We start from the raw sequence: 11,353 nt of genomic DNA, 5'->3' as shown, positions 1-11,353 counted from the left end.
TAAGTTTGATCTGCTTTACTAATACTGTATGTTATATATTAAATGAATATGCCTGTTATTGATTACTCCGAAGCGATATGACTGTATCCAGAATTGCTTCTTATTCTTATATTTCAATTTTGTATTTCTCTGATCTCGATCACCTGACATTAGGCTAACTGGCATCCAACTGTGAACGAGTCAGTTATTTAATTATGATTTAAGAAAAAAAAATCAGCTTTCAGATGTTTTTTACTTCATGTTTCCCTTGTCTATATTTATATTTTGCAAATATAAAATCGACATCATGCAATCATTGCTGCAGTCCTCTATATTTAAGCTAATCATGATGGGATGATTGTTGGTGACTTGACCATGTCTATATTTTGCCATGTTTTAAAGGCAAAGTGGTGTCAGTGGACACAATGGACAATTGTTGCCTGCAACTCGTGGCTGGTAGATATGAACTGGTTACCAACTTTCTTCCTAGGAGGATTGGCTATGTAATTTACTCTTATTAGCGTTTTATATACTGTAATCGCTATATTCAATAACCATATAGTAAAGTTAAAAAAAAAAAAACTCATTATATATACATTGATATATGAAATAATGAAATATCAAATAATCTATGAAATGTATCAAACAATGCACCAAATATGTACATTTATCATAAGCATGAAATATTGTATCAAAAAATGTACCAATGTACATACAGCAATATATAACATGTTGAAGTATCAAATAATGTACCAAATTTGTATTCTTATCATAAGTGCCGTAATGTATTCTCAAATAATATACCAAGGTTCTGTATTAGATGAAATATTGAAGGACCAAATAGAGTATCATGTATATAAATTTTGCACAAATATGCAGTATATGGAATGTATCAAATAATATACCAATTAATGGTAATGTATGAAGTATTGAAGGACGAGGTGTGTACAACTACCATCAGTGCAGTAATGTATGAAATGTTGAAATATCAAATAATATTGAAGCATCAAACAATGTACCATAAGTATACCTTTTTACCACTAGTGCAATATGAAGTGTGTACACTTATCATAAGTGTAGTAATATATGAAATTTTGAAGTATCAAATAATGTGGAAATATCAAATTATGTACAAAGTTTATACACCGATTACCATAGAGGCAGTAATCTATGAAATATTGAAACATCAAATAAGGTATCAAGCAGTAATATGTGAAATGTTAAAATATCAAATGATGTTAAAGTATGAAATATTGCATCAAATAATATACCAAGTTATTGAAGTGTACATACATACTATTAATGTAATGTACGAAGTTGAATTATCAAATGATGTTTAAGTATCAAATGATGTTGAAGTATCAAATGATGTTGAAGTATCGCATGATGTTGAAGTATCGCATGATGTTGAAGTATCGCATGATGTTGAAGTATCAAATGATGTTGAAGTATAAAATGATGTTAAAGCATCAAATAATGTACCAAGTTATTGAAGTGTGCATACATATTATTAATGCAGTAATGTACGAAGTGTGTAATATTAATATGAGTTTAAGTATCAAATGATGTTGAAGTATCAAATGATGTTGAAGTATAAAATGATGTTAAAGCATCAAATAATGTACCAAGTTATTGAAGTGTGCATACATATTATTAATGCAGTAATGTACGAAGTGTGTAATATTAATATGAGTTTAAGTATCAAATGATGTTGAAGTATCAAATGATGTTGAAGTATCGCATGATGTTGAAGTATCAAATGATGTTGAAGTATCAAATGATGTTGAAGTATCAAATGATGTTGAAGTATAAAATGATGTTAAAGCATCAAATAATGTACCAAGTTATTGAAGTGTGCATACATATTAATGCAGTAATGTACGAAGTGTGTAATATTAATATGAGTTTAAGTATCAAATGATGTTGAAGTATCAAATGATGTTGAAGTATCAAATGATGTTGAAGTATCAAATGATGTTGAAGTATCAAATGATGTTGAAGTATCAAATGATGTTGAAGTATAAAATGATGTTAAAGCATCAAATAATGTACCAAGTTATTGAAGTGTGCATACATATTATTAATGCAGTAATGTACGAAGTGTGTAATATTAATATGAGTGCATTAATATATGAACTGTACTACATAAATTATACTAGTGTAGTGATATTTCAAGTGTATTTAGCAAGATATTATTTTGGCACTAGTAACTTAGTAATATATACTTACACTATAAATGTGCATATAGAAGGTGTATCAACTAAGTATACATATTATAGAATTATAGGTCATAATGTTCCAATTATGTTGTTTAAGAAATTTTATTATAGAAACTATAAGATATTTATAATGCACAGATATAACCTACATAAATAATATAGCATTATGCTAGATAAAATACATTGCACACACAAGGAATTAGAGAAAAACAAAAACGAAATAGACTACACCAGTGGATAAAACAACAAAAAGCAAACATAGTATTCTTACAAGAAACACATTTCACAGAAAAAGAAAAACAGTATGTAAACACAGAGTGGAATGGTTATATACAACACATTTTTGGCACAAGTCAGAGCAGAGGAGTTTCTACTCTCATTAAAAATAATATTGATTATGAAATAATTAATACATGGGCGGATAAAGAAGGGAGAATACTAATGATCAATACAAAAATAAATAATAATGTCTACACTCTAGTAAATTTGTATGCACCAAATGACAGACAACACAGAAATGCCTTTTTACAAAAACTAAAAACCCATTTATTAGACTTTTCCCAAGGCTTCGTAATTATAGGCGGTGACTGGAATGATATTCAAGACACAAATATTGATAGAAAATCAGTAAATAGGGTACAAAAACCAGTAAACAATCTTAAGGTATTGAAAAAGGAACATAGTTTATTTGACCCTTGGAGAATTTTAAACCAAAATACACAGCAATTCACATGGCGTAGGAAAAAATCAAATAGAGAAGCAAGTAGAATAGACTTCCTTTTAGTTTCGAAAGAATTAATACCAAAAATTCTAAAATCGGACATAAGGCCAGAAATGATAAAATCAACAGATCACCAAGCGGTCTCACTTATAATTGACATTAAAGATACACACAGACGGCCAGGATACTGGTAACTTAACATCAGTCTACTAAAAAATGAAAAATATGTAAAATGTATCGAAAAAATAATAATTAGATGTAAAGATACCGCGGAAAAAAATCCAGATCAAATTGATAAAGCTTGGGAATTGTGCAAAATTGAAATTAGAGAAAAAAGTATATTATTTAGCAAACAATTAGCAAAACAAAGAAAAGATGAAATAAAAGATTTAGAGAATGACTTGAAAAAAATGTATGAAAATAATGAAAACAACGAAGAAGAAATTTCAGAAACTGAGAAAAAATTAGAAAATCTATATACAGTAAAGGCTTATGGTGCACAAATAAGATCACGTGCCAATTGGATTGAAGAAGGAGAAAAGAACACAAAAATTTTCCTATCATTAGAAAATAAAAGACAAACACAAAAAACAATAACAAAAATAAAAGATGAAAATGTTTTAAACGACCCAGAGAATATTTTAAACAGATTGAAGCAGTTCTACGATAAATTGTATGATTCCAAAAAAATAGATCCAACAGAAATAAAACAATATATAGAGAGAACAGTTTTTAAAAAAACCCTAAATAGAGAAGAAAGTGAATCATGTGATGGTCTCATTACTATAGATGAATGTACTGATGCCATAAATACTATGAAATTGAATAAATCACCAGGATCGGATGGATTAACAGTTGAATTTGACAGGAAATTTTGGAAATACATGTATCTTAAATACTTTTTACCTAAATGTTTTAATGAAAGTTTTAAAAAGGGAATCATGACCAGATCACAAAGGGAGGGAATCCTTTCCTTACTATACAAAAAAAAAATGATCCACTTAATTTAAAAAACTGGCGTCCGATTACACTATTGAATATTGATTATAAAATTATAGCTCGATGTTTAGCGGAAAGACTTCAGAAAATTTTACCAAAAATTATAAGTACCGATCTGAATGGGTTCATCAAAAATAGATATATTGGTTATAACATCAGGCAGATACAAGATATTATTGATAATGCTGGAAAATTTAATATCAATGGTGCAATTTTATTTCTTTATTTCGAAAAAGCATTTGACACAATTGAATGGGATTTTATTTTTGAAACTTTAAAAAAATTTGGCTTTAACGAATCATTTATTAGTGGGTAAAACTACTATATCAAAATATTACGTGTGCTATATGCAATAGTGGGTGGATATCAGATTCAGTAAATATTTCGCGTGGAATTCGTCAAGGATGTCCTGTCTCAGCGTTAATTTTTGTGCTAACAGTAGAGGTTATGGCAATAAACATAAGAAAAAATGAAGAAATAAATGGTATAAAAATAAACAATAAACAAGAAAGGGCATATAAAATTTCACAGTTAGCTGATGACACAACCCTATTTCTAAGCTCAAAGCGAGATATTAAAAAAGCACTTAATATTATTGAAACTTTCGGTTCATATTCAGGTCTGATATTAAATCGAGAAAAATCTAAGTCTAAGACTTGGTAATCAAGTAATGATAGAAGATAATTTTGAAGGAATTGTATGGTCTGAAACTTCGATAAAGGCCCTTGGAATTTATTTTGGTTTAAATGTTAAGGATATTCTAGAAAAAATATTGGGAAGGAAAAATAGAATGTGTGATGAAAACAATAAATATCTGGAAACGAAGAAAGTTATCATTTATTGGGAGGGTTCAAATAATAAAATCACTCCTAATACCAAAATTAACATTTCTTTACTCAGTTATCTATGCCCCACCACATATAATTAAAAAAGTAGAAAAACTAACACATGAATATGTATGGGAGGGAAAGAGAGAGAAAGTGAAAAGAAAAACAATTATGAGAAGTTATACTGAAGGTGGATTAAATATGCTAGATGTAAAATCACACATAAACACAATAAGAATAAGTTGGATAAGAAGATTTTTGACAGCAGATGATGATGCCCTTTGGAAAATAATCCCTAAATTTCAACTGGACAAGTTTGGAAGTAATTTACTTATATGTAAAATGAATCTAGATAATTTGAAAAATTTAGAAAGAACAGATGATATTACTCCTTTTTACTATGAAATAATATCAACTATAATAAAATTGAACTCAACCCACAGAAACCAAAAGATTATAAAGACATTCTGTCTCAAATAATTTGGGGAAACAGATATATAAAGCTCAAAGGAAAATGTTTATGGTTTGGTTTGGTTTGGTTTGGTTTATTTTGTTTAACGTCCTATTAACAGCTTAGGTCATTTAAGGACGGCCTCCCGTGCGTGCGACATGCATGCGTGTGGTGAGTGCGTATGTGTGTTTTGGGAGGCTGCGGTATGTTCGTGTTAAGTCTCCTTGTGATAGGCCGGAACTTTTGCCGATTTATAGCGCTACCTCACTGAAGCATACTGCCGGAGACACCCAGCAGCACACCCCACCCGGTCACATTATACTGACAACGGGCCAACCAGTCGTCCCACTCCTAATATGCTGAGCGCTAAGCAAGGAGCAGCAACTACCTTTTTTAAAGACTCTGGTATGTCTCGGCTAGGGGACAGGGCCCAAAGCCTTCCTCACAGGGGCGAACGCTCAACTAAAGGCCAAAAGTGAGGCATTGTCAAGGGAGACATTAGAAAGAAGAAAGTTGTTCAGAAAGAAGAGAAAAGATAAGATCCCAAATTTAGTCGCCTCTTACGATCATGCAATGGGGGCAGCAGGTACAATTCTTACGTTTTAATAATTGGATAAAATCTGATATTATAATAATCCATGACATCCTGGACAACAATGGTAATATAAGTGAACAGAAAATACTTCAAAAACTAAAAATTTAAACTAACTGGATAAGTGAAGTTAACAAAGTTAAAAAATCAATACCGGGTGCATGGTTAAAGAAAATAAAAGATACAAACACTAATATTGAAAATATCACTGTTAAAAAACAAAAGAAAGTAACATTAACCTTGTTAAAACAATCAAACCTAGACATCAAAAAATGCAAGAATCAAAATGTATACAAACAGTTAGTAACAATGACATCAGAAAAACCGATTGCCTATCTATATTGGTTAAATCACTTAACAATAACAGAAAATCATCTTAAAAGTGCATGTAACTTTATATTCTATAAATTCGAAGACAACAAATTAAAAGAATTCAGATGGAAATTATTAAATAAAATACTGACAACAAAACAAATACTGTTTCAATGGAAAATAACACCAGACCCTCATTGTAATTTGTGTCAAAACATTATTGAAGATTATGAACACTTTTTCATAAAATGTCCATATTTAGCAAACTTCCAAAGAATCATGAATGACATTTTTTCGATATTAGGATATAATAAAAACATGTTCACACTAAACAATTTTGTCATTGGTTATAAAATACAATACCCTAAATATGATGATATCAATAGGATATTAACATACATAGGTTTTTCAATATACAAAGGATATTGTGTAAGTGAAGCAAAAACAAAACAGATAAATCTACATTCTATATTAAAACAGTACTTATTAATGACAGAACATGTTAATAAATACAGAAATAAATCCTTTACACCAATCTTCAAAACTGTTCTTCAGTCTCATCCTTAATAGATAATGAATCCTGACTTCTAATAATCCAGTTTTGAGTAGAATATTTCAATACACTGAACTGCATCCTGTAGTAAGATACACTGTACACAGGAACACAACACTTCCCAACTGAAAATAAATTTAAAAAAAATTTATTACAAATATTTCAACAAAATGTAAAATTGAATATTGAATATTTTTAATAGTACAGTCTAATATGCCTTATAAATGAAGCATGACCAACAACGTGTACACAATCACAGGCACCGGCAGATCACGACCACGTGGAGTGAGAAAACAAAACACACACGTGAAGGAAACAGACATTAGCAAATTTCAATACGCAGATATTGTCAAGATACAAATTTAATTTTAATAGTAAGTACTTACCATGAAGTTAATAAAAATAACGTTGCATCGAACTCGCACACACACCACCGTATACGTAATCCACATGCCCAATATAAACCGGAAATGTAAGCATGGCGGGTAATACAACGATACGGTCGTCGGATAAGCGGATTTAAAACAAAAAACACAAAAACCGTGTAATATGCTTTTTATTTTTATTTTTTTAGGCCTAGTCAATAGATATATAAGGTACAGTACACAATATGGAAACTAGTAAATTAAATTGGTGTGTGAATGAAGTATGACGAGTGAGAGCCCTCTTGTGAGAGGACAAATATTGTAATGTGTATTGCTATAAATCTGAGTGAATAAAATGTTTGTTTGAAAAAGAAAAAAAAAAAACATTTGCTGGTGAAAGTCATTGTGTTGAAATTATAGTAATTCGCAGACTCCTAATAAAAACATGTATATAAATTACCTCCCTTCCCCTGCCTATAATGATGTCGGTGATGTTCTCCCTTTTCTCATTTACTTCAATGAAATCCTACTTTTCATACATGCACATCAAATTACTTTACTCTAATACTTAAAATTTTCTTGTGATAATATATATACATGGAGGAGACCGGTTATACCATCTACCTGTCCATAGATTTGTATTGTGTTTTATGTAACTACTATTTTGTTCTTTTTGTTTAGTGTTATTGTTCTTTGTAAGTATGAATGAGTATGAATGTACTAGATTTTATATGACTTGCTTTCTATATTCCATTACTTCCAATTTGAAGTTTTATCTTTTTGTAATTAAAATACTACTTACTATGTCAGGTAATGTACATATCAATCCAGGTCCATCTTCAACCTCTTCTGATCAAAAACATTTCTCCTGTGATCTATCAATACTACACTTAAATGTTAGGTCTTTTCGGAACAAAATTGATCTAGTTGAAACTGAATTCTGTGATAATGATATCTTGTGTCTAACTGAAACTCATCTGAACTCTGATATATCTAATATTGATTTAAAGATAGATTCACATCCTAACATATCGAAGAGATAGGCAGTTACAACAAGGCGGTGGCATATTGATTTATACTAAAAGTAATCTTATTATCAATCGTAGAAATGATCTAGAAACCGAAAATATTGAACATATTATCTTGGAGATCAATACTTCTTATAGAAAAATACTCCTTTGTTCCTTGTATAGACCTCCCAATACACCAATAGAATAATGGATCAAACTTGATAAAACATTAGATAACCTCATCAATACTAATCATATTATAATTACTGGTGATATCAATGTTGACCTACTAAAGATGAAAACTTCTTTTCATCTTTCTAAACTCCTTACTAAATATCAACTCAAAAATCTAATACAAGCTCCAACACGAATTACAGATACTACTGCTACATTGATAGATGTTTTTATAACCAATAATGTCAATATCGTTAATTCAACACAGGTACTTTCTCCTCTTTGTAGTGATCACTGTCCCCTTGTAGCTAATATATGTTTTAAAACTTTAAAAAGCAAACCTTATAAAAAAAATATCTTCAAGTTCAGTGAAGCCAAATGGGATGATATAAACAATGATTTACACACTGTTGATTGGGATAATATTTTTAATATGAATGAACTATATTCTATTATCTTAGAGAAAATAAACTCTGCTACTAATACGCATATACCACATAAAACAATTATTGTACATCCCGATGATAAACCATGGATGACAGGTGAAATAAGGCATAAATTGAGACAAAAAAACAGATTACATAGAATAGCTAAAGAAAAAAATAGAGAACAAGACTGGGCCAAATTCAGAAGTTTTCGAAATGAGACCATTGGATTGATTAGGCAAACTAAGGATAATTACATGAAAAAGTTACAGAGTTCCCTTGTTGATAAATCTACTAATCCTAGGAAATGGTGGCAAATAGATAAAACTATGGGTAAACTTTATAATAACAGCACTCAATCCTATCCTCTGAAACATAACAATGAAATTCTTATTCATTCACAAGATAAAGCCAAAGCATTAAACAATTACTTTACTAATATTGCCTCTGATATTGTAGACACTAATAACCTACTAGAATTACCTCCCTTGTCCCATTTTGAACTGTCTGATATTAATATAACTGATCAAGATATAATTGATCAATTCCACATTCTTAATAAAAATAAACCAGCTGGACCTGATGGTATCCTACCAATTATTGTTAAACATATCTCGCCGTCTTTAGTATATCCACTCAAATTGATGTTTAATAAAACAATATCTATTGGTGAAATCCCAGAAGTTGCTAATATTACTGCACTCTATAAAGGAAAGGGTGAAGTTAGTGATCTAAATAATTATCGGCCTATTGCAGTTACATCTATCTTTATTAAAATGTTAGAAAAGATTATTTTTAAATACACATACAATTATATTTCAAGTCAGGATTTACGCTTTGTTTTCTGTGACATAAGTAAAACTTTTGATCGAGTATGGCATTTAGGTCTGTTACAAAAAATAAAAACTTATGGAATAAAAGGTAGACTATATGATTGGTTCAAGGCTTACTTATCCGACAGAAAACAAAGGGTTGTCATTGAAGGATATAAATCTAGCACTAAACCTATATCAGCAGGAGTCCCTCAGGGATCTGTCCTTGGTCCCTTTCTATTTCTTCTTTTCATTAATGACATCACCAATAATATAACCTCTAATATAAAACTCTTTGCTGACGACACCTCCCTCTATGTAATAGTACATGATGATAATGACCTAGATACACCTACTAAAATGCTTAATGATGATTTAGTTTCAATCTCTGAATGGGCTGATAAATGGCAAATTCTCTTCAATCCTCATAAAACAATATCTATGAATTGAAGTCGTAGGTTGAACATTGACCACCCTCATCTTTTTTTTTAACAATAACCCAATTGTACAAAATGATAATCACAACCACTTAGGTCTAACCTTTAATAGTAAAGGTACGTGGGCGGATCATATTTCTAATATTTATCATAAAGCTAACTCTAGGCTAAGTATACTTCGTGTTCTAAAAAATTTAGTTGATAGGAAAACTTTAAAAAACTTTATATACTTCATATATACGACCATTTTTAGAATACTCTGATGTTGTGTGGGACAATTGTTCTCAAACTGAATCTGACCTTCTTGAAGCTATGCGCATTTTAACAGGTCTCAGAAGAGGTACTTCTCATCACATTCTATACAATGAAACGCAACTCGAGTCTTTAAGTACAAGAAGACGAAACCATAAACTAATGCTTATGTTTATAATTATTAATAATTACACTCCATCATATCTTTTCAATATAATACAACCATTTCTAAATGTAAACAATATATATACCTTCAGAAATAACAGAGTCTTTAAAGTACCTCAAGCACGAACTAATAGCTATATGAAAAGCTTCTTTCCAGCAACTATGACTATGTGGAATGCACTTGATAGTTCCCTAAGGGACTCTGTCTCAATTTTTTCCTTTAAACGTAAACTAAAAACAACTATTGATATTACTGTATCTGATTTTTGTATTAATTCTGTTCCGAGAAAACTTAATATAATCTTATGCCAGCTTAGAAATTTTAAAAGTGATCTTAATTATGATAGGTTCCAAGATCACCTGATTGATAATGCTTCCTGTCCATGTGGTGCTCCTAAAGAGGACACAGTGCATTTTTTCTTTCAATGTTCTTTATATTCCATTTCAAGACATCATATTACATCCATTTATAATTTGTTAGGTTATGTAAATCTTCACTGTTTAATATCTGGTATCATCAATGCACCTGATCATTTAAATAATTCTATTCTTTATCATGTTAATCTATATATTAAATCTTCAAAGCGTTTTTCTATGTATACATGATAAACTACATGTAGTAAAAATTCCGACGTCATTATGCATATAAAATTTGCAGCAAGTTTCTTATCCTTATATTCTAATACTGTAACATCATACCATTCTAGTACAAATGTGTGAATGAATGTGTGAGTGAGTTCTTAGTGTGTACATATACGTATCTATGTATTACATACTAGTTTTCATTTTTGGGTCTGGCATTGATATGTTATGGTTCCACTTAACTATTGACCAATTCTATTTTGGAGAATTATTCCATTAATTGTAATTATTTCTATTTTGATATAACTAATACTATACTACCGTCTATTCAGTAACCAATAGTGCTTTTTCTAGCAATATATCATTAATTTTAGTATCTAAATATGGAACATAACATCTTTCTGACAGGTCCAACCGGAATATCTTCAGAAGAAGACTTATATAGGCCTAGCCTGTTGTCTTATTCTTTTGACAATAC

The sequence above is a fragment of the Pecten maximus genome, chromosome 15, assembly GCF_902652985.1.
Source record: "Pecten maximus chromosome 15, xPecMax1.1, whole genome shotgun sequence".
In the NCBI taxonomy this organism is placed as follows: domain Eukaryota; kingdom Metazoa; phylum Mollusca; class Bivalvia; order Pectinida; family Pectinidae; genus Pecten; species Pecten maximus.
Note: the sequence above shows the minus strand (reverse complement) of the source record.